The sequence below is a fragment of the Anas platyrhynchos genome, chromosome 5 (assembly GCF_047663525.1).
Source record: "Anas platyrhynchos isolate ZD024472 breed Pekin duck chromosome 5, IASCAAS_PekinDuck_T2T, whole genome shotgun sequence".
NCBI lineage: Eukaryota > Metazoa > Chordata > Aves > Anseriformes > Anatidae > Anas > Anas platyrhynchos.
Window position 1 is genome coordinate 18833220 of NC_092591.1, and position 25963 is coordinate 18859182.

General features: G+C 38.5%; 1 long non-coding RNA gene across 7 annotated transcripts in view; it reads left to right on the forward strand.

Annotated features, from left to right (window-relative positions):
* Positions 1 to 25963, forward strand: part of LOC106016529 (uncharacterized) — a 309486-nt gene that overhangs the window by 19914 nt on the left and 263609 nt on the right. For 6 of the 7 annotated variants that reach the window (XR_011809545.1, XR_011809546.1, XR_011809541.1 and 3 more), the window contains exon 3: positions 20950 to 21204. This is a non-coding gene — a long non-coding RNA (uncharacterized lncRNA). Of the gene's footprint in view, positions 1 to 7586; positions 7675 to 20949; positions 21205 to 25963 lie in introns of all 7 variants that reach the window. The other variant, XR_011809542.1, reaches the window with a different exon arrangement.

Sequence of the window (25963 nt, forward strand, 5' to 3'; positions counted from 1 at the left end):
CCCATGTTTGGCAAGGGCCCCATTGTTTTCCAGAGCTGAGCCAATAAGCGATGTTGTTTTGCGCTTCTGTGAGAGCATATTTAAGACAGGGAAAAAAACGCTGCGCCACACAGCAGCTGGGAGAGTGAGAGCAGTGAGGAACGGCCTTGCAAGCACCAAGGTCAGTGAAGAAGGAGGGGGAGTGGTGCTCCAGGCGCTGGAGCATAAGTCCCCTGCGGCCTGTGGCGAGGACCATGGTGAAGCAGGATGTCCCCCTGCAGCCCATGGAGTACCACGGTGGAGCAGGGTTCCACTCTGCAGCCCGTGGAGGAGACCACGGTGGAGCAGGTGGCCCTGCACCAATGGAGGCTGCCGCCTGTGGAAGAGCCCTGCCGGAGCAGATTCCGGGCCAGACCTGTAGCCCGTGGAGAGGAGCCCACGCAGGAGCAGGTGACCTGGCAGGAGCTGCTGCCCGTAGGGGAGCCAGGTTGGAGCAGTTTGCTCCTGAGGGATGGACCCCGTGGTATGGACCCATATCTGGAGCAGTTCTGGAAGAGCTGCTGCCTATGGGAAGCCCACGCCGGATCAGTTCATCAAGGACTGCATCCTGTGGGTGGGACCCCACAGCACAGGGGACGAGAGTGACCGAGAAGGAGCGGCAGAGAAGAAGTGCTGTAGACTGACCATAACCCCCATTCCCCCGTTCCCCTGCGCCGCTCGGGGGCAGGAGGTGGAAGAGGGTGGATGGGGTGCTTTTGGTTTCTTTCCTTTGTTTCTCACTTCTCTAGCTTGTTAGTAATAGGCAATAAATCTTACTGTCTCCTTATGCCGAGTCTGTTTTGCCCGTTACAATAATTATTGTGTGATTTTCTTATCCTTATCTCAACCTTTGAGCCCTTTTCACATATTTTCTCCCCATTCCCCTTTGAGGCTGCGGTGGAGCTTGGCTGCCCACTCGAGTGGAACCACGACACTCACATATCCCACACTACAGAGATATTATTGATGCCTAGAATTTGAGTAATAAATGAGATACGGTCCTGTAGAATAAATAAATAAAACAAAACAAAAAGGAAAAACACGGTACTTTAAAGGTAATATTAAAACCCATAGAAATAGGAACCCAGGTTCAAAAGACAAATAGCAGGTAGTGGTTGGTACAGGCATAGTAATTGAAAATGACAGATAGGATCAAACTTAGCAAAAAGGAGTAATACTTTCTGGAGTTTATCATTCTAGGGAACAATGGGTGGCCTAAAATACCGTATTCAAACTTTTCTCATACTTCCTACTACTTCAAACACTACATTCTGGGAAAATGTATGTTCAGCAGCAATTACAATCAAGGTATTGTAGCTTTAGGTAATTTTTCCCTATTGTTAATTCTGTTTCTTCAGGTGGTCAGGCTAGTTGTTGCATTTAGTCTAGGCTGCCTACAAAAGTGCACGTGCACACTATATTGTGTGACCCATTGGGAATGCAATTGTGTTGTGTAGAGGAGTAGGGTGCAAGGACAGTTGCACTGTCAGCTGGCCTCCTCTGTAAATCTGCTTTTGGTGAAACTGTGATTGTGCTGCTAGTACCAGGTTCTTTCTAAAACTGGTAACTATGTGACTGGCTGACAAAGCTGGGAAAAGAATCAAGAGGACGCTAACACAGAGGGAGGTGTTTTGATCTACACTTCTGCCATGCAGCTCCAGCAATGTTTTCATTCTCTTTCCTCAGAATGTGTCAGGAGAATATTCTGTTGTCTTGGTCTTAGAAAATATCCTCAGGGACATCACCAGCTAAGTTTCCATATGTAATCAAAAGCAGATATACAGAAGTCCCAAAGCCACTTATCAAGATTCTTTAGTTCTTTGGAAGCATAACTGCAAAGTTTTTGATCATTTATTTAAAATGTGCCTGTAAGTTAAATACAATGACATCCCAGGAAAAGGAAAAAAAGAAGCAGTTGTTCAAACTTCCTTGATGCAGTGTTTTGTCCCTAAGCTTGACAGGACCTCCTTAAGGAATGAAAGCTTAGAGGAGGAAAGGATTGGTGTAACACAGGAAAATTGACTTGAATATGCTCTGTGCTTAGACAACATGAAAAACAAAAAACACAAAACCTCCCTGCTCTGAACAGCTCACAGTCTAAATATGGAGAGAGGAATAAGCAGGATGATCTCTGATTATCTCTATCTGCTGTGGACAAAATAACATTCTCACTGAACCATTCACATGGGGCTTGGCTGGCTTTGTAGATGGGCTCGTCTGCCTGTGTCCATGTGTGTGGACTGAGGCTACTTCAACATTGTTAAACCTTTGGGAATGAATGACTGGGTTATAAAAGAGCACTGACATCCTCACTGTGACTCTGAAGTACATAAGAAGACAGGACAAGTTCTTAGGGAGGCCTGGAGGGTGAGCCCACCAGGATCATAGTACCTTTTAGAAGCAAGTCAGACATGCAAAGTCATAGTTTCTGTCTTGCAGTGAAAAACAAACAAAAAAACCCACAAAAACTAACCAAAGAACTTTTAGTATTTCATTTAATCATAAAAGAAATTAAATTTTTAACTAGTGAATTTTATTTTATTTTACTGCTTTGAATATGAAGAATATGCAAGCAAGACAAAGCTATGCGCTGATTTAACCAATGTGACCATGTTGCCTTTGTACACAGAATGATCACACTTTGGATATGTTAGAGCTTAGTAGCACTAAATTAACATTGAAAATACAGTCAAATGACTTGAACTCAGATTACAGATTCCCTTCCCTCATCCCCCAAATGCCTGTTACAAAGTGCTGAAATCTCACCTTAATGAACATTTCATCTCAAGCTGCATGTTCAGGGGATACAACAGAGCTCCACAGAAATATATTCAGCACATCCCTTGGTCCTTCTTGTTTTTCTGTGTTTGCCTCCTTGCCATCTCCCACCTAATGCCTTCTATCACAGGGCACCATATGGTGATGCCTGACCCTTGGGCTAGGATGCAGATACACACTTCTGGAGTGACATATCTCATGAGCTAGCCAGGCCCCGGAGGCAGGTTAAGTTGTGGGCAATGTCATTTCATTTTCTCAACAGAAAATTTCAATTTTGCAGAAACAGTGTTTTCTATTGAAAAATCATTTTAACAGCAATGTCCCAAAGAGCCTCACCAGTCAGCTTTATCTGAAGGAAAATGAAGTTAATAACAGGGCAAAGCTCATCTAGCAAACAGAGAAAGAAATGTAAGCAGTGTGGCTCGGGACAGACTACTGAGTATTGATGGTTTGGGTAAAGAAACAAATAATAATCATCTGTTAGCCACAAGGGGAATAAATAGGACGCTCTGTTTCTGTAAGGATGTCTCCTGGAGCTGAGACATAAAGCACAGAAACCTTACAAATGTCTGTCAAAGCAACTCAACAGAAATAAGATGTATCTCCTGATAGCAGCAGACTGTCAGTTATGTGAGAGGCTCTGAATAAATTGCTATTTTCCAAAGATTTCTTCACAAACAGGAACATAAAAGCAAAAGAGAATAATACAAACAAAAAAATCCTCCACATGCATCCCTTAACATCTCTGCCTAATTTTTAAGGGAGAAATACTATTTCTGAATAAGTATACTTCTGTATCTGAAGTCTCTTACAATCTCTGCCTTTATCATCAGTATCTTCGCAAGCACACTGAGCCCAACAGCAAAAGCTGTTGCTTTCCACTGCTCTCCACTGTTGGATAGGTGTCATTTCTTCTGGGTCAGCCACCAAATGGGGGAAAAAATAAATCAGTAACAGCCTGAGCCCTGGCAGGAGGGGGAAGCTGACCGCATTCGTACAGAATTTCTTTTTTCACTAGACCTCCAACGTGGTTGAAAGGATGCATAAATTAAAAAGTTGTTGGCTCCCACATGAGGAAATACTGGAAGAAGAGCAATGTGGATGATTGTAACTCATGTTATCCCTGCTCCTGCTCTGTTTCTATACCCAGGCTCTTGCTTAGCCTTTCCCTCTTCCCTCATTTCCTACCTCCTCATCCAGTTGCTACTTATCCTCTGGCTTGCTGTTGCACCCTACCCAATGGCATTTCTCAGGCACAAGCTTCAAACTCCTTTAGCAGTTTCACCTTCAACCATTTCCACCAAAAGGAAAAGTGTCTTGTCTTGAGGCTGTTGGTCAGCCAATGCATGCCTGAGAACTGGACCAAACCTCTTATTTCCCCTTTTTATCAACACTCACCCTGACCTCCTTGCTCAACCTTTTCCAGGCTCTTTCCCCTCATGCACTTCCTGGTTCCACTTTTCTTGTCACCCTCTGTTCCATTTGCAGATTCCCATACTGGATGCTGAATAGTAACATGGCAGGACTATGAGCTTGTAAAACTGTTCCTAGCGAACCATTTCCAGAGCTAGTCACACAAGTTGCAAGCAAAGAGGAGGACTTTCAGCCACCTCCTCCAAACTCATTGTCCTTCCACTCTTGAGTTTTCTTCCAATGTTGATGGTGTGTGGACATAGAGCTATCCCTGAGCAACTCTGCTATCAAATGCGGTTTAATCAATTACCCAGAGTTTTCTGCCCTGATTTGTTAGCCCAGACAGACTGCCAGAGGAATGGGGCTGTCCTGCTTCCAACAAGCTGAGTTTTCAAGAGCTAGCTCAGGTATCCCTCCAAAAGGGCTCAAATGGTTGCAGAGCTGCAGACCCTACTCAGGCTGCACACCAACTCTCTGTCTTTGATCAGAGCAACCTGTTTCCCTTCCATGACACTTGAAAAGGCCTTAAGCACAGCAGCAATCCTTGTTTCAGTTTCTGGTGACCAGTCTGTATCACCACAGAGCAATAGCTGAAGGGTAAATCTTCATCGTTTTCAGGCTGAATGCTGTCAGGAGGCCAAGAAATCCATCCTCTTCTCTGGCCTTTGTCTCCAAAGCTTGTTGTTTTAAGCACAGACTGTATTTTGCTCTGCAGCTGTGTGTGCTGGTTGTATGCAAATTTATCAATGGCAAGGTTAGTCTTTTGTCTTCTGACTTAAAGTTTGAGTGGCAATGCCACACCAATAATAAGTAAGACTGCTTTAGGTTCCCCAAATCCAGACGCAAAGCAAAATCGCATCAATGCCTTGGATTCTTCTACTTTGCAATGGAGCTAAGTATGCTTACAATTGTACCACTCCCTGGGAAACACTACAGCTGAGCAATACTGAGATGGGTAAAAACAGCTCAGTGCAGGTATGTAAAATTCCTCCTGTCACTTACAATGCAGAAACATTGAAAGGTGTTTGTGTTCTCCCTGTATTTGGCTGTGATTAGGATCTGTAGTGAGGTAATATATAAGTAATTAGAATCAGCACTATGTGTATTGTCTGTCCTTGTTCTGGCTGGCACCTGTGAAAGTTGTACACCCGCTCTGAGCACAGGTGAAGCACCACAGACCTGTACAGTGGGATGTGAAATGCTTTAGAGAGCAAATGTGTGGTGGGATTCTGCTTTGTGTTTCTAATGGTTTTGGTGGCTGGAACCATCTGTGACTGCTGTTAGAATGACAACAAGAGGGGAAAAGGAGAGGAACAGGAATTCAGTGTAGGAACACTGAAGTGTTTGTCTGACATCCTCTCCATCATCTGTGTGCTACCAAGCAATGCCCTTGCACACCCTTCTCCTTTGTTTTAAGCTGAATTCAATAGTGAAAGTTGCTTTACTTTTCCTTTGTGCATGGACTCAGAAAGGGTGTTAGGACCTGTTAATGTGACTGTGGGATCACAGAGCTGGCCATCTGACTTGTGTGTGTATGTGTGAGGGGGTTGAAAGTGGACAAGAAACAGTTTGGAAAGACAAACCCCATCAGCAGTACTGTATTAGCTAAAAGCATTTTGGGATTAAGGGTATCTGACAAACTGTAGCATAAGTCTTTTCACCCTGATTTCTATTAGGATTGATGTCTGTCCTCAGCTTCTAAAATGAAATGTGTGCATTTCCTAAGGTTGTGTCCAAATTTTATTTCTTTATTTTTTTGGCACCGTGGCTTTATTGCCTATTTTATATGGGAAATAATGACAGACTGGCCTAAACTGTGATCAGTGGCAAGACTCCTAGTGATTTCAAGTTGCAACAGAATTTAGCTTAATGAATTCAATAACTTTTAGCATGTCTCAGATGTCCACTAGTGCTATTATTAATCAGTCTGCTGCCAGCTGCTTGGACAATAGCTCCTTGTTCTTTGCCTATTGCTTAATCAAGAAAGTATTGTTGCCTGAGAACTTGGCAAGGGCTTCAAGCCTGATTCAGATTTCATTTACTTCTGTGTGAACTTTGAGAAATGGTGTGGACATTAGTGGTGTTATTCTGGGTTTGCCTTTGTATAAATGTGATCAGTGTATAGCTGTTTATTTTTAAATTTGTCTCAACAGATTTGTCACATTCACAGGGAGCTTTTATAGCAAGTTCTTTAGAAGCAAAAAACTCTTTGCTGTGGGTGTGTGCATGTGTGTGGATATGCATGTGTTTATGCATGTTACATAGAGCATTAAATCTTACCCTTTTCATTTGCCTGGTCCCTGCAGGCCCACACAATACTAATTACCTTGGAAAATGATTGATGTTTGTGTTAAAGCCAACGTGCAGGTGGAATGTGTGTTATAATTTTCCATTCTTTAATTTATCTCCTGGTAACAGCTGATTGCTGCCTTGCACAGGGGACTGTGAAAAGCTTTACCAAAGGAAGTATCTCGATACATACAAATTTAAATCACAATTGCATGATGGAAAGGTCTTTTATTTCATTCAGCTTTTTGTTTTTAAAAATTTCCCCATATGATTTGATTGTGTTTATGTCAACCAATCTGAGAGGGACCTTTCGGAGAGCTGACAAGTGGATGCGAAAGGGCCATGAAAGTGCAACCAGGTGAAGAGGTGAATTAAGTCTGCTCAAACACTTAAAAGGGACTGGTGAAAAAGATAACTTCTCATTTAATACTTCATGTTAATAAACAGACATCTCAGGTCAAATGACAAAGTTCGTTACTCATACAAGAATGTATTATTTATGTCTGTAATATACAGCATAACTCTCTGTAAAGTCTTCATTTTAAATGTGGGATTTTGGCAATGGTCAATAATACCATCTCACTCTGTTCCTAATAGAAACTGAGAGAAATGAGTTAACAGAATTCTGTCTCCTTGGACTGCCAAGCTTTGCACAGTTCCCTTGCTATTGAACTCACTAGCTACCTGTTTCTTGACCCGCTTTTATTCTCTGTCAAGAGCTCTTCTAGAGCCTGTATGTTCAAATACAATGCTCCTTTTATCACAGATAAACAAAGAGAAACTGCATAGAAAAATTAGAAATATACCTGTCAGGAAACTTTGATTCATTCAAGTTCATGTCTCTGGACCTATCAGAAGATCCTTATCTACTCAGGCCATTGCTAGCAATAGTATTTAGCCCTGTTTTTACCAGGTAAGAGGGTTGTCAGGTCTGGGTGACAACAGAATCTTTCTGCTGAAGTAGAGCCTTGAAGCTATTTTGGCCTCCACTCAAAGAGACCTGGATCTTTCTGTCTAGTTATAAGTTACATGTTGTTTTGGTTGACAGCTCAGAAGACAAGGGCAAACAGCTAATATTTTCCTTTTAGTGTTTTTCAGAGTATCAACAGAGTAATTCATTAGTCCTCCAACATTTCTTTGAACAATTTGGAATCTCTTATCATTCTTCTTCTTCAAGTAAGTATATTGGCTCATAGAAAAAAGAATTAGAGATGACAAGGACAATGACCAAAGTGATCCAGAGGCTAGACTTCCATCCTTATCCCCAGTTCAGCCACTTATCCCCAGTTCAGCCAACTGTAAATGGATCGTTCATGCAGAGGAATCAAATGTGTCCAAAATCCTGTATGCATCCTGTTGACTCCAGTAACTGATAGGGATTGCTGCACCTGCCCAGCAAGGCAGCTAGACTTGAACAACACACTGTGGATAAAATCAGTAGACTCCAGATATATCACTTCCACATCAAATGCACCTATAATTACTTTATAGTACAACAACATTAGAGAACAAATCTATTATTATTATCATCAGCAGTGTGTACTACACTTAAGCCATTGGACTGAATCCTGTAAATGTTCCACTTGAGAAAATCTCATTAGAATTAATAGCAGTCTTTTTGGTATAAGCATATTTACTACTCTCTTGTGGTTGTCATTTTTTAAAGTATTTCACTTAGGTTTTCTTATTCTTCCTGTAGCTCAGCAGTAAGAATCCTTTCCCAAAAGTTCTCTAGCGGGTGGCGGCAGTGTGTATATGTACATGTACCCCAATGTTTCAAATAAAAGGTTTGCATAGCAACAGAATTAGAAGAATTAGAATTAATGAATTAAAAAAATGTAAATGGTGCCTGCTTTGTAGATTTAACAGCTAACCCAGTTAGGCTGGTAGATACTGTTTGAACCTCTTATTTTCCTTTAATCATACTTAAAGCATACTTAATCATACTTAAAGTGCTTCCTTTCGCCATCCTACGTTTGTTTCTTCTGGGGTGTGTTGCAGAGTGTGTTGAAGACTTTCAGGGCTGGTTCCATGCTTCTTATGCATCTGGAATATGGCTAACTGAGAATATTTTTTATCTTTGGAAAATGATGATTATTTCCACTGAAACTGCCCTTGAGGAAATAATGTTTTCATGATTTAACTGTCCTCATAAAAACAAAACAAACAAACAAAAAAAACACCTTCTGAAGTGGTCCTACCTTCTTCTTCTCCTCTCTCTCTCTCTCTCTCTTTTTTTTTTTTTTAAATGAAGTTCTGGTCAAGATGACATTTCTTCAAAATTTTCAGTTAATGTAAAAATTTGTAAATCTTAAAAATTCATAACTCAGTCAAAGCCTTTTTTTTTTTAGTTGAATTGATACAGTTTAATAGTATATCACATCTACTAGCAAAACTAGTGTGGCTTTTCCAATTTTGGAGTGATAAAATAGAAAGTATTTTTATTTTCATGAATTTTAGGAATATTAAAAACTAAATTTTGCCTTATTACTCCCAGTACTGTTTGCTTTGACTGCATGAGAATTGCAGTGACAATCCTTCAATGCTTTCCCATTGCTTCTGTCTTTAAACAGTATTTTTGTTTCAGGAATTGTATAAGTCACAACTATTTGGCTTGCTTTCTCACAAGAATCATGTTGTACTTTTCCCTACCTGGGTAATTAATAGGCAGTGTACCCCAGCGAATTTGTCTACTGCCAATGACTGAGGCTAAAGAGTTTATAACTCCTGCAGAACAGATATTATATTACTCAATTCTAAAAACCAAGATGACTTCAGGAGGATAAGAAGGTAGGTGGGAAACATTTTTTCCACTAGATACAAAACCAAATATTTAAGTGGAACATGTACAAGGTCTCCTGAGAGATGTTTGTATTATAGCAGAAGGAGGAAAAGCAATAAAATGAACACTTTAGTAGTGTTGAAACAATTTGTCACAGACTAGACACAAGTATGTTGGCATACCTGCAGATAACTTTCCTGCATCCGCTTGTAGAATTCCCAGGAGCCTCCTCCTCTATGCTATTGATCTCTGTGCTATTTCTATGATAGGTATAAACCTCACATGATAACCTAACACTGCATGTTTGTAACCTTGTTGTTTAAACATGACAGGGTGTTATATTAATGGTGAGGGTGAAGGGAAAGGTAAATGTTTAATTGTAGTGAATGGCATCCATCTCATGTCTGATAAATACCTTCCTTAATCCACACCATTCAATCATATTAGGGAGTCATTTCATAATTTTAACTGAATTTCTTCAATCTGTCCTTCTATACAATAGAAAAGTATGTTTTCTTAGTCACTGTGTATCAACGTGTGATTTAACAATACTGTTCTTATTTCAGCTAACAACTTTTCACATCTATGTTTTTCAGCAGCTCATTAGACTAGAAACAAGAATGTAAAGCAGTTTTGGTACCTTGCATTTCTATGTGGCTACTTTAAAAGATACAATGGCTTTTTTTTTTTTTTTTTTTTTTTGAAGTTTATGTAAATACGAAAAAGCATTTTCAGTTTGTGCTCTGTTAACATTAAAGACTTCAAGAGGGAGCAGGCAAATAGATGTGGAGATTGTGCACTGTTCAGCTTCTACAGAGCAGAGTTAGTTTGGGATTTTTCTGGAGGACGAAAGAGTTGAAAACACATTTCCCTACAAACATCACAAAGAATGTAAAAACCTAGGTATATGATGCAAAAGAGTGTTCTTTTTTTCAAAGATCTAATTAAGTTGGTGTAAAAGCAGTTGCAGCCCAAATGATATTTTCTTGATTTTGCTGATAAAGAAGTTAAAGCAAATCAGATACAAAGGGCTATACAGTTTAGGGTACATCTGTTTAAGTATTAAACTTCAGCAAGAACAATCCAGGTTAGGTATTAGGTATTTATAAAAAGGTTAGCTCTTAGATATTTACTAGGTTAGGTATTTGTAAAAGCAAAACAAATCCATTGTGCCAACAGTGAAGTATTGGAGTGGACCCTGTAAATATGTAGTGCTTGCTACCTTCCAGACCTTGATTAGGCAAACATCTGTCAGTAAGTAAGTATATACAATACCTCTCTGGAGGTATGATGATGAGAAGAGAAGATCTTTAAAGGGCTCATATAACCACATTTTTCCATGATCTATGGTAAGTATTGCTATTCCAAAATTTCAGGCACCTCAGAATACAAACTACAAAAGCTAGTGCACTGGATATGAAGTCATCTAAAAAAACAGGGAGAGTTTTGTGTTTTGAAGCCCCAGTCTAGGCATCTAATATAGTTAATGGATGGAATTCACGTCTGTAAGCCAAAATTATGGTTCTCAAATTTCTGCTTCAGCATTAGCCTGGCCGTAGAGTATGTAACTGGACTAAGTGTATGATACTTATGGTCCCTATAGGACATCAGTTTTGACTGCTTTTCATGCTCAGACACTTCTCTGCATTGGTGAAGTGTGGCAGTATGGTGTCAGGTTGCTCCCAGTGCCTGCTGTGTGCCACATGCAGGGTGTTCCTCATTTATCAGGTGTGAACGGTGCTCTCATACTGCACTTACCAGCTGAGACCCAGCACAAGGTATGGTGATGCATCCTTTTCTGTTTAAACCTGGACAGAGAAAAAGACATGTTGTTGCTCTGTTGAGAGAAACAACTAAAATATTTATGAGTCTGAATAGTATAGCAAAAAGAGTCGTAGGTCAAGCTGCTGCTAGAAAAACTGTGAGAGGGGTCAGCTCTCTTGACATTCTTCTCGTGAAGGGTGATGTTCTGGACATCAGAGCGATACTAAGATACATGACTTACTAGTGGTAAAACCAACGCCACTTTTCCTAGACAACAGTCAGAGGATCTGGCCATCCTTACCATTTGTTTTACACTCCCTGCTGAGAGGTTCTGCATGGAGGTGGTGGCAGCTGCCAGAGAGGCTGGTGGGAGAAGTCTAACAGCTGGAGGAAGGGGAGCATGATGCTAACAGGCAGGCACAGGGCAGCAGGAGTAATTGCCAACACAGGAGAGATGGGAATGTAGTATGGGTTAGCAGTGTGAAAGGGAGATGTAATAGCAGAGGGAGAAACAGCCATATTCTGCAATGCTTCTTGCTGCAGCCCTTGACATTGGATATTCTTTTCACATCTGCCTAAATTAACAGAATAAGAGCACAAATTACCTTTTTTCTTTTTCTTTTTTTTTTTTTTTTCCCAACTGGGAGTTCTTCACAGAAGGAATACAATTTGTGTACTTAATGGATCAGAGTACCATCTTCTAACAGGACAGGTGCCTAATGACATCAACACAGTGCAGCTGCAATGATTTGTTTTCTGCTAACTAGCTCCAACACCAAGAGCTGTGGTAACCTGGATCCAACCTGAACAACATTCCTGCAGGGCAAGTGGCTGGGATTTTGCTAGTGCTGAGCTCCATGCTGTTACTAGTAAACTGCTGCCAATTCCTGAACTAACTAATTTAAGGCAAGCTAAGTTACAGCTGCACAATGGCGCTAGTGCAGTGACGAGCATGAAGACATACACTGCAGGGCACATTCTCTTCATGATGCCTTATTTTACTTTTCTTGCCCTTAAGGTGAAGCGTGTCATAGTGTTAATGATTCTTGACCAAATGAGAACAGAATCAATTGGCTGCTCGGTGGAAAACAAGTAAAGGTTCTAACAACACACCCACTAAATACCTGTATTTATGTACTATATTTACCTCTCTAAACATTGAAATGGAAGTTATTAAGTGCATTGAAGTTATTATAGGAAGTATTTATGTACATGGACAAGAGAAAGAAACAAGACAAAATTTCCCCCTCTGTTAAGAAAATCAAATAATAATTTGAACTTTCTAATTTCTTACATAGTTAAAATCTCACAGACTTTTTAGGAGTTAGGCGAGTTATAGATACTAGAAGCTTTATTTTGTGAAAACTGCTCTCAGTTCCTGGCCTCTCCTACAAACATAGGCAGTTAGCTCTTAAAACCTTCTGTCATTAGTCATCTCTTAATTACATATGGTTTTGGAGTCCATAATGTGCTTAGGATACCTAACTTTATCTGTCAGGCAGTAAATTTAATTTTGAAATTAACATAATGCATTAACATTAAAACTTGACCTTCTGTCTCAAAATGTGTGATGTCAAAAATCTGATTGCAGTAATATCTTTTAAGCACAGTAGATAGTTAAACATTTTTATTACCTTGTCTGTACATGCTTCATACTAACATATTAACACGTTACTGGTTTTATTGTTTTATTATCCCATTAATAAAACTATAAGACCTCTTTTATGTTTAAGTACCACATTTATTTCTGTTATATAAACCCACAAAGCTCTTAACAAGACAGGCCTTTCAGAAGCTAATTGCTCTTTACGTGCAGTGATAAGATTGGGATTCACATCCCCAAGCTTCTGGTCTTGGATTCAGCTCCTATTGTAGGCATTTAAAGCTTCTCTGTGCAGTCAAGTGCCTGTCAGTGATTTGGCATTTCTTTTACATGTTTGTATTCTGTATCCATCAGATTGTAAAAGGTTCCTAAATTTAAGTGGATTTTGTTCATGTCAGATTTTTCACACATGTCATGGCCATGCTTGTATGTCTATGCACTAACGCTTGCCCACCCATCACTGCTGGATGGCTGTGTGTGCCAAATTCTCACCCTTGTCATCTGTCAGGCTCATATGTTCAGCCATCTCAGGACCATGACTATCTTATGTTTAACTCAAAGCACTGGAAGTGGGAACAAGGTTTCATCCCTGACAATAAAGTTCTAATCTCTGATGCATAATTTTCCTTCTGTACCCTTGCCATTAGAAGAAAAATAGGAGTAAAGGACTTCAGAGGACTTTCACATTACTTCATCATCTCCTGAATGTTAGAAATTAAATAAGGATCCTATTTGTTGCTGCCAGCACCTGCCTACTGACTAGCTTCTATGAGTTGAGGCCCTTCTGAATCTTTCGTAAATGATTTGGTAAAACGGATGCTTCTTAAAGGATGCCAAATATTCACCAACTTCCTCATGAATTCAGAGCACTGAATGCCTGCTACTGTTCAGCTAGCAGTCTCAGGTTCAGATTTCCCACAGTAACGTCAACAGGAAGAAGTGTGCTGGTGCCACAAATATGCCTGACAAACATCTCTCTTAGGCTGTTCTCTACTGCTCTTTTGACGCTGAGATCAAAATATAAACCACCTTTGTCCTTTTCTCTTGTGGTTTATTTTTTAATGTAGTTTAAGACTATCATCTCAGCCACTGATTCCTTACCCTCTTAGAGCTCAGGTTGACTGAGGAGTCCTGCAGCTAGGGATGCTGCCAGGCCTTCCAGACAAGGGCAGCTCTTGGTGTATTAAACAGCACGAGATGGATGCCATTCACTACAATTAAACATTTACCTTTCCCTTCTCTGATTTTGCACTTTGCAGTGCTGAAGAGAAACAACACCCACCTTCCTTACAGCCTTCTGCTTTCTCTACAGTGTTTAGTACCTAGAAAGAGAGGGTACTCTCTTTCCTCTCTCAGGAGGGAAAAATGTCTCATGCCTTAGGTTACAAACCTAATCTTCAGCCAGCTTGGACTCCTGAAGCTTGTCAGAGACACCTAACATCCTCTACATCCAGATGCCTGCAGAGCAAGCTGTCTTCTGGAAAGCAATCCACTGAATTTGGTTGACAGTATCCTAAAAGTTATCAGCCACGTTTCCAAAAAATTTATAATGGTATCTAAACATATCTACAACTTTGATTATACATAATAGCGTGTCTCTGTCATAAGCATAAATATGGGTCTTTCATGAGAAATTTTAGGAAAGAATGGAATTATAGCACAAACTGATGATGAAATGAGGTGTCTCTACAGGCAGCCCAGAGAAATGGGGAGCACTTCAGATCTATGAACAATTATATTAAAATAATGATATGTATTTAAATGTTTCTCTTTAGTTTATTAAATGTTATTCTTTGTGTATGCCAATAATAACAAGTTATCTTGTTTACAATAAAAAATAAAAAAATAGAAAATTAAAAAAATCTATTGTAAAGCAACAAGCAAAAAATGCAGGAGAGATTCATATTTTTTGATATGACTGCCTCTGTGGTGTGTTTTTGTAGAATTATTACAGAAAGGATTGGGTTACTTATTAGATGAATAGCTTTATATCCCGTGATTTTGTAAACCTATCAATTTATCTTTTGAATAATTGCTATGTTTGTAATTATGCAGCAGGATTAATAAAATAAAAATTGGAGGGAAAAACAAGATACATCACAAAGATAAAACAACAAAAAACATATTTATAGTCCCTTTTAAGGAGGGGTTTCTGCCTAAAGATTTAATCTTTAATTAAATTTATGTATTTTATTTATAGTTCCTTTTATTATTTTTTCCAGAACATGCTGACACAGCAGTGGTTTTGCTAACAGAATCTATGGTATTGCTATAATAAATATTATGGCAAAAATCCCCTCTGGACTATTTCCCTAAGCGTTAGCATTTTGAGAGTGCATTAAGGTTTGGCCACCATGAATTCATGCATTGTATATTTGATTGTAAAATCATCGTTGTTAAAATATATGACCTTAATAGGTCCTGAACTGGCACAGAAAATCCAAAGACAGAGCTAACAAACAGAGAGAACTCTAAGTATTTTGGCATAGAACAGAGCTGCAGCCAGCTGCTCACCAAACTTGTATTGTCCAATGACTGAAATGATGTTTCTAAGGTTTTCTTTGGGTTAGTTAATTCCCTAGTTTGATTGCTAAAGCTATCTCAGATTTGTCTCCGGTAATTCAACCATTATTATGTCTTTTCTACCATCAGCAATGAAGCTGTCTAAGTGAAGCAACGTTCGAGGTTGAGATAGGTACAGGAAGAGGGTATGTTAACAAGAAAAAAAAAAAAAGACAATGTTAACTTTCCTTTGTCTCTGAAAGGCCACTTGCTGAGGAAGAAACTCTCCCTTGATGCTAAATGATAGTCTGGGCTGAGGCTCATACAGACCTTTAATGCTGTGTGACTGCCTCATTTAACAAATGCACATAAACAAAAGCAGATAGGCTAAGTAACATCCTCAGACTCCATCTAACTATTTTCTGCTGTAAGGAGCTTCCCTTGTAAAGTCCCAGGCAACTGTTGTAACTGGATAGGACAAGAAGGGTGGCAGAATAGGGTACCTGAGCAGGATAAAGAGCAGATTTATCTTGTGTATATGTGGGATCCTCCTTACAGAACAAACGTTTTGCAGAAATAAAATGTAGGAGATGAAGACTAATGGCTGAAAACAAAGGAATGTTTTACAGAGTGATACTGAGAACAGAAAGGAATTTGGTAAAGGAAAGTTAAGATTGTATGTTTTTGAGAGTTTATTGCAGCAGGATAGAGGTAAGAGGCAATGTCTCAGACTGGAAGGAGTCCATGGAGCTTATTACTCAACTTCCCCTCTTTCTCTCCCAAAAATACAATTATCAAAGGATAATTTTGGAACAGAGCCCAAAATGAATTGGTAAGCAGTGAAATTGTATAGGGCTCTATGTAAATTTTTTGTACACAGGGAAGGAGGAGAAACAGTCTTATTTTGTCTTCACAGAATCACAGAACTGTAGGGGTTGGAAGGGACCTCGGAAGATCATCGGGTCCAACCCCCCTGCCAAAGCAGGTTCCTCAGAGCAGGCTGCCCAGGTAGGCATCTAGACAGGCCTTGAATATCTCCAGAGAAGGAGACTTCACAGCCTCCCTAGGCAGCCTGTTCCAATGCTCCGTCACCCTCACCGTGAAGAAGTTCTTTCGCATCTCAGTGCGGAACTTCCTGTGCTCTAAAATGCAGCCAGTCTTGCTAGGATCAAGGCTGTAAAATCAAGAGTTTTAATGAGTAGGTTTTGAATACATTCAAAATACTGACACACTTCTCAGACTGCACAGCTTAAATGCAGGCTTCTTTCTTCCAGGTGGTAGCTAAAAGGAAAACTGCTTTGGATAAGTGATTTTTAAAATTATTTTTATACGTATATATATATTTTAAACCAAAAAGAATTCTTTCTATGACACTAACTTCCTTTTGTCTTCAAAAAAAAGTTTATTGACTGCCACTTCAACTTCTTTAGCCTGGACATCAGGAGTGTGGTAGAAAAATAATTTAATTTACCACAACTGACTTAGAGTACTAAAACTTGTATCATATCCCTGCACTTAGGGCAAGCAACTGTGAGTTTTCTTTAACAGCAATAGAGAGAAAGAGGGGAAAAACACAGCAAGTGAAAAAATACTTTCGTATCAACATGTGTTTCAGGTGACATGAAATCGGAATACAACTGGAATTTAAGGAAGTCAAAGCAAAGGTGATGGATGGTTTAAATAGGATTGATTTTGACGTGAGAAGGGTAGATTAGATGGTTTCATGAAGACACACTCACGTGTATTTTGTGCAAGTCTACAAAATTATAGTAAAATATAACCACTCATTTGTGTGGAAATTCTGACACGGTGGCACTTGATAGGGGGGCTTGCTTTTGGTTGTTTGCTTTTATTGTTTTTTATTTGGTTGTTTGCTTTTATTGTCTGCTTGTAGTTCTCAGCACTGAACATATGAAGTTAGCTGAAAGATTTTCAGCTTCATGTGTTCTATGATATAGCTTTGAAAAGAACAAAAAAGTACTTTTCTTAAACCTGAAAAATACTGGGAAGATGTGAAGCAAGCAGTAGGTGGTATAGCAGTAGAGATAGAGATCTGTCTACAGATATTTTTCTCCCCTGCAATTTCTGAATTTAAGAGATTTCTCTGGCTGTATCTTGGAAGAAAATGTAAGTGCACTGTCAAGACAGGGAGAGAATCTGGACAGATTAAAAAAGATGTCAAACCACAAGTGGGAAAAAAAGGTCAAGATTTCATTCTTAATGATATTTTTTTTCCACAGGGGAGACACCCTGGGGTGCATAAGGGATAATCTGTATGAACAGACATAGCGTGACTAAAGAGACCCTTCATTCTAAGCATGCACTCAAAACCAAACTCCTCTCATTAAGTGACTGAACAAAAAGCCATGTTCAGAGGTGGGCTGGATGTAGGTGTTGGGAGCATTAGGAGACAAATGTGTGACCAGCTGTGTACTGACACCTAATTCATCTACCTTTTACCTGCAAGTACAGGTAACACCAGGCTCCTTCAAGCAAAGCCCTGGTGTCACCTGCTAAGATCTGTATGAGCCACAGCACGTGAAGTCACGTCACTGAGAACAGAAATCCCTTGAGAAGAACAGAACAGGTCCCCACTGCAGATCATTTGATAGGCTAAACTGCATAGCTTAGAGGAATAAACCCATGCTTTTCTCTTAACTCTCAAAGAAGCTATCTGGTTAGTCCTCATCATGAAGCAGCTATTCAAGGGCTGGGTGAAGCAAGCTCTTAATGAGTGTCCTCCACTGGCTGCTGGAGACCTGGGCAGTCAGAAAATATGGCATTTTAAGAAAAATAATGCTTTGAGAAAGACAGAGATGGCATGATTCATTTTTTTGCAATGAGAAAATAGAGCTGTTAGCAGCTTTTACTTTGCCTTAACTCACTGCAACCTTCCATGTGTTCTGGTCAAAGATCATGAAAATTGAGACATTTCTGGATTTTTTTTATTATTATTTTTTTTAATGGATTGGCATTTTTTTTGATGGGAAAAATACAACTAATTTTCTCAGATCTTGTGGGGTGTACTTTATTTTTTTTTTTCTTCATATAGTGGAGATTTTATTATGTGTTTTATTGTTATTTAGAAACAGTAGCAAAACTTTAAATGTTTTCCATTGAGACATCTGGCCTCCCAGACTTTCTTTTTAGATCCAAGCTACCACAAACTGGTTCTCTGAAACATTGTACTTGTTCCTTTTTGCCATATTTAGGTTTAAGAAGCAGGCAGCTCAACTCTACCTCTTGCTGATGGCAAGTATTGTCTGCAGGCTTTGCTTTCCTGCTATGACCAGTGAACATTACTGAACCTTTACCCCAATGATAACTTGACAGACAGCAGTGGAGAAAAAAGATTAGTACACTTAAATAAAACATTTGAAAAGAAATATACCCAACTTTGGATGTTTAAGAAGGGGGGGAGACAGCAAAACATTCCAGATTTATGAGGGGCCATTATGGGTATCATGTGGTTTTGCATGAGCAGTTATATAATTTAGTGACTCTCATGATACTCTGCGTTAGATTTGCAATTGAGAGAGATGAATCTGCAATCAACTGTATTAAATACAACTGTTTTTTATCAAGGGTTTCTGATGACAATATTACTTCAACAGCCTGTGTGTGACATCAGAACCCAGAGCTAAAAAATATAGCACTCTTTGGGTGTATTTTATTATTTCACGATAATTAGGTAGCATGACACCTAATTTACATTAAAATTTACATTAGGCAGACACCCAGTGCAACATTCACTTTTTTCAGTCCTTTTAATCCTCTCTTGGCTGGTTCAGTGTACTTGTTCTGACGTTTTGGAAAATATGATTTTTGATGAACTCTTAGGTATTAAAATATCTAGGGAGTTTTGAAGTATTTCCAGCAGGAAAATAATTAATTGATATAATTTTCAGTGCTATAATTATTACACTATAATTATTAAAAATAATTAATTTAAAAAGAAAAGTTTTCTTAGACTCTGAGTCTACAAATAGCGATGTATTTGCTTAAATTTATACATGCCAGTAGCCTCACTGGAAACCTTCCTAAACCCAAGTACATGTGTAAACATTTGCAGAATGAGCTCTCAGTTTGGTTACATTTGACTCATCTTAAATTTGCAAAAATAGGTTCTTGAGCTTTTTCTGAAATTTTAAAAGTCTCTTGGAGTACTAGATGAAATTTCAGGGTTCTCATTTCAGCTAAATAAAGCTTGGCTGTACTTAATGAGACCAGTTTTTTGTTTTCAAAATAATCACTGTAATGGAGAGTGTTAGGGAGTTGTAATAGGATGTGCTTTCTAATAAACAGCAGTAACACTTTGTGATTTTATAGTGCCTTTCATTGTAGGTTCTGAAAGTGCCTCATGAATGTTTTAGTCTCACATCACTCTAATCAGAATGGTATTGTTGTGCTTGTTTTACAGACAGGAGACTAAAATTGAGAGATTATGTGAGCTGTGAAAATGAAAATCATGAACAGAGTCTACAGTGATAATGGTTATTCACAGACATTTGCACACACTCCTCTCCCATACTTTTATCCATGTTTCTTTAGATGTACTTTTATGACTGTCAACCAATAGCTGTCATGAAGATAACTATACCTTTGACTTGGCAAACTATTACTGGTTAGAAAATCTTTACTTATAATCTCACTTTCTCATTATTTTAAAAAGGATTTAGTAAACGTGCCAAAGCCAACGCTACTCTTAAATGCTTTTCAATTCAGGACCTAGTTAAGTACTGGAGATGAAATCTGGTAGACAAAGGGACAGATTTTTTTTTGTTTGAATAGAGACCAGCAAAATCCACGTTCACTTGGGCACTGACACTTGCCAGACTGATTAATGCAAATGCATGCAAAATGCTTATTGGAATATTCACTTTCCATAATACAGTAATAAAAACAGAGTTCAGATTGCTTGTCTTTGTTTAAGAAAAAAGCCATTCCTATTGTCTTAAATTAATGTGTTTTATGTTGAAATGCTTATAAATTCTACCTGAAATACTTTTATGTCTATTTTCTGACTGAAACTGTTGCAAGCCAAAAGCTGAATTGAGAGTTCTGAACAGTGCATATATTTTCCTATTTCACACAAATGTTTCATTACAGTATGTGATTTTATGGAGAAAATGATCTATTTGTGTACAAATTTGGTTTTCATTCAAAATAGAACGACCTAGCTTGAGTAAAATAGCGTATAATTACACAGAGAATAGATATTGTTTACTTCACAGTGATCCTATTCTGAACTTCCACATTGATGAAAAAATAAACAAAAACATCAGAAAATTGGAAAGAAAATGTATCCACAGTGGTTTTTGGTTTTTTTTTTTTTTTTTTTTTTTTTTCTTCCAGTGAAGACTTCAATTAAACGAAGACTTATAATAATCTTTGGTATGCTTGACCAGTGTTAAAATTAACAGATGGTTATTGTACCAAAAGGGAGTATTTTAAGCAAATAATTCCACTTAAAAATATTTTAAAACCCACATTTTTCAGTTTATACTGTTGGAGGTTATAGTGGCATGTTTGATTAATGAGCTGTTTTATTGGTGATGCAAATAATATGTAATGTCATAAGACCCATATGTTGTAGATTAGAGAGGTATTAAACTTACCTTGGCACAAAGTGAAATATCTAAAATATCCCTCTGGTAAAATATATCATTCTAAAGGAACAAGATATGTTGGCATTGCTTGTATTTACATTTTGATAAATTACATATCACGTTTACTTAGCTTTAGTATCCAATCAAAATCTATTCTTTCTCATACTTTTGCTTTCTCTTTATTTTTTCAGGTTCCTCCTGCAAATTCGGTTTGTGGTGGTCAGCAGCTGTGTCTGACAGCAGACTGCATGTTACCTGACAGTTATAAACAAAGACATGAAGGAAGACAACAGTGTCAACAATCCTGTTGTTTATTGCCTTTTATCTGGAATGGTGCAAACAAAACAGAATTAGGCCTCATGCAGGCCTCACCTGAAGGATCCTCAACAAAACCACACAATTAAAATTCACTTGGCTCCACGTTGCATGGGAAACCTGAATCACAGGTCAGTGTCTATTTAAGGATTCACCGAGATTCTGGGACCTTTGGAAAAAGTTTAGTTGAGAAATGATGGCCTGACTTATGAATTTAGCTGGAAACTGCATATAAAAACCTCAGCTAAACCCAGAACCATATGAAATCCAGTGATTTAAGCTGAATTTTACTCTGAGGTTTTGAATTCTGTTGACACTGGATGGTAGACTGTAACTCAGAAGGAGCTTTGTGTGCACTATGGTGCAATGAAACTGCCAGGTTTCATGTTTTTCTCTCCAGGCCTCTCCAGATATGGAGCAAAATCTGGCTCTCAGAAGTTTATGTGTTTTTGTTGCAGGGCCAAAAATGTCTGCTTCTTCTGGTGATAAAATTGCGATTGAGAACATCTCAGAGGAACACAACTATCTCCTTTGTAAATTTAATCTTTTTCTGCCAGTAAAGAAAGATGGACCCTTCTTCTTTTGTTTTCCCATGAATTTCTGTTGGCTTTGATAAATTGGGAAAAACTTCCATGCTGATTGTGACCATCCCAGATGGGATGTCTTCACAGGGACCTTCAACTAAAAATGTAAAATACACCACCACGCGGAAATGTGCTTTTTGTCTGCCAGCCCATTTCTAAAATACTTGATCAGACCCATGTTAAAACACCCATCTATCTCTCCTTACTCAGAGCAAAATGTGAACAGATGTGATTTCCTACAGAATGATCAGCAAATGTTACCTCTGAATGAAGAGGAAATAGACTTAAAATTATTAATGTACCTTATCAGCATTTTTTACAGTTGCTTTGTTCTCTGTTACTGTGATCATGAAAAAGAAGCACACTTCAAAAGCTGGCAGTTTTGATCCAGTACATACAGTGGTCTTTACTTGCCCCTGAAGACAACTGTACCAAAATTAATCTGTGGATTCAGATAAAAATCAGCCCTTTGATAAGGACTGGAGTCACAGCTGATAACACAGGTACATAAATAATCTCTGCTTTGCCATCTTGGTCAGCAGCGTTCCAAGGAGAGAATCCTTTCAGTGTCAGCACATAAAACCATTGCTCTTGTCTCTCTCAGATTCCCTCTGAGGCGTTATACCAGTGGCTTCTCTTCTTGAGATGCAGTGGCAAAAATTGTCCTTCATTCTAGCTCCACCAGGCAAAGCCACTGTTGAGTGGTATAACCTTAGGCTGAATTCACTTCCTTGAAATTCACTTCTTGCAGGAGTACTGATTCCACTACTCTCTTTACAGTACACACTCATCTGGAAATGATCATCTGGCCCTGGTCTTGCAAACACTTATGCATGCTTTGCACTGTACTACAGTAGATTATTTCACAGAAATCAATGGGTTTGTTTGAGAGATTAAGAATGTGTGTAAGTGTTGACAGGATTTGGACCCTAGTCACCACAGGAGGTTTTTAAAATACCAAGGTGGTGGAGGGGTTATGCAGAGAGAACAAGTTTTCTTAGCTTCTTAGCCATGTTTTCATGCAAATGCACATACATAAATAAATAATAATAAAAAACAAATAAATATACTGAAAATGTGTTTTATGGTAAGTAGACCTTTCTCCCTTGGATGCCTCTCAGCATTTTCCTGAAAGATCAAGCCATCCATTAAATAGAGTATTTGTTTTCTAATCATGGTAACATTGTTAGTTAAAAAAAAGAAAGAAAGAAAAAAAAGAACAAAACCCAACAACAACAACAACAAAAATCCCTCATAACTAATGTAACCTCCACACATTACAGAATGATCATATCCAAAGAATAGACATTGACAGATTTGAAATAATTATGTAAATTTACCTAGGGTCCTATTTAAATGCATATTTTTCAGACTTACAATCAGAAGAAAGAAAACACCCTTAACCAATCCTTAGTGATTGCTGAGGAAGGTATACCTACATGCCTGCATTAAACTTAGCACAATATGCTATAAAAACCTCATTAAACATCTAAGATGTCTTTGTATCAGCATTAAATGTGCTTCTACACACATTCTGTAAATTACATGCTTATAAATTACTCATTTATAATAGCTGCAGGCTGACAGCAACAGTGATTTTTTTTTTAAAACTTGTCTTTTTTTGATGTGGTTTTGCTTTTGTGAACAGCTCATGATCCTGAACTGCCTGTTGATGGGAGGCAAAAAAAGATAAGTATTGCTGGTATACCCCCTTTTTCATGTTCGATGATACAATAATCAAATGTGCCTCAAAATGGGAATTTATAGCAGCAGACATGATCATCTCTCTCTCCAGTACATTTCTGCTGGAGTTAACATTGAATAGTTATTGATGGGTCAATAAAGCAACATTCAAAAATGCTGTTACAATAGCTGAGGGCCAAAAGGCATTATACTGCTTGCTTATTCTCTATGAGGAATCATAACATGGATCTAGTTATTTAGAAATGTTAACATCAGGGTTCCCTGACAACAAAATGGACCAACAAACTAGACATATATCTTACTTGAATTTAACTAGTCAAATATATATTTTTTCATACAAGAAGGAGGGATGGCAGTGTAGATCTCAGAAAGCATGAATGTTTATGGTTTAATATTTTTGCTGCTTTTATTTAGCAACCCAATAGTCAAATAGAAACTGTGGGGCTTACAGTGCTGATTCCTCACATCTCGTTGTGTGTACTGCCTCATCTGATGTTCATATCTTTGGAGCTCAGCTTGACTCTGTGTACCTGACACCACCACAAAACTGAGAGTCATAATAATAAAAAGGATCCAATAGGATCCATCAGGCTGCTAGGTTCAAAATTGAAAACAAAGATGTAAGGAATAGGTTAATAGGCATATCAATTTTTCCCTTATTAAAAAGATGTCTCCCTGGGTGCTTTATCCCAAGTCTTCTCATCTACCTGTAAAAGAATACGTTCATCTGCCAGAGACCCCCGTGTAGTTGCTCTAATCCTTTGAAACTATGATAGAGACACCATGATACCATCCTACTTTGGGAGTCCTTGCCATTGCTGCCTCTTCATCACTCCATCTCTCTCTTTTTATTTCATTGCTAGCTTTGGTAACGAAGCTGGTAACGAGGCTGAAGGAATCCATTTTGCTTGTTCTGTCCCTCTAAGCTATTAGGAACTGCCTCTGACACATCTCAGCTCTTCCGATACAACTATACTGCTGAGGCTGTAGACCCAGTCACTGAAATCATCAAAGAACTGTGACTGCTGGGGACAAAGGGAAGAATTTAGGAAAGGAGGAACTTTTAAACTTTGGTTCACCACCATATCAATCCAGATTGATCTGCTGCTTCTGCTCACTCTGGCATTTGAATGTAAATGGGATATTTATTTTTCATCAGCAAAGGGTAAAGGGGCAACTCTCTTGCTGGTTCAGTGTACGTAACAGGCAGTTACACCTATCTTTGCACTGGCACAGAAATATATACATGTAGAATTCAAGATAGAATGCATTGGTGGGAGCATGTGTATACACACAGAAATACATAGTCTTCAGAAGTTGCTTGTAAAGATCATATATAAAGCTCAAGTTCTGGTGACTGAGTAGTCTGGTATCAGAGTTAATGAGTGACTTCTACTCACTTCAGTGGGTGCTAGATTAAACTCATGATGCCATATAGCACATGTAATGGGCTGCAATTCAAAAGAATCCAATGTAAGATTCTAAAACCAGATATATTCTGGATAGAGAGATGATCATGTCTGCTGCTATAAATTTCCAGTTAGAGGCGTACCTGATTATTGTAGCATTAAACATAGAAAGGGGGGTGTATCAGATATTTTTTTTCTTTCTTTGCCTTCCTTCAACACGCAATTCAGGATCATAGCTGTTCTATAACAAAGAAAAGAAGGTGTTATCTCACAGAGCATTCATCTCATGTGTCATGACCTATTTATATAATATCATGGAAAGCTTGGTTGGAAGATTAGAAGAACTTGATTAGAAAAACTTTTACACTTAAAGTCCAGAAGAACCTATTATGTCCAGCTAACTGTAACTTCTGGATAACATAGGCAGTAGAATGCCATTATTCAACACTGTTGTTGGGAACACAAGTTGTGGATGACGTTGATTTAAATATTCATGTCATAGAGAATCTACCACGTGCCTTAGTCTTATTCCAGTGCTTTGTTAGTTTTGTTGTATGCTCAATTTGTAAGAGTAATTTTCCAGATTGCTCATCTTTCTAACCAGAAACTATCATTTGATAGTAAAGATGATTATAGACAATAATGAAATGTTCAGTAATGAAGTTTTGGAGTGGTTTGAGCTCCTTAAGTCTTTAATTGTGAAGGATGATCCCCTCTGAACTATTTATAGAATTTTCCTAAATAGAAGGAGGCATAGAAGGAGAAAAGAAAGTCTGTATGACACCACATACAAGGGAGAAAAAACAAAGTGAGAAAAGCTCAAGGAGGGAGAGTAGGTGAAGGAATATGGAATGAATGATGGAAATCTGAGGAGCTTGTATGTGAGGTAGAACAGCGCATTCTTCAAGGACCAAGTCCACCCACCTGTGCATATGAAGGAGTCAGAGAAATCCTTTCAGTTATTTTCTGTGGGTATTTTGTCTGTTTTTATTAAACATGTTGCAGCTCTGTTTCCACCACCTGAGAATTTATAATCCATAAATACTATAATCCTAGCAGGAGGCATTTCTTAGAATGACCTTTTGTCCTCACAAATACTACAGGAAAGCAAAAATAAAATTCATATTTGAACCTTTTGACTTGGAAACCAGCTTTGAAAAGTTACTTCTATTCACTTGAAACATGAAGTGTGA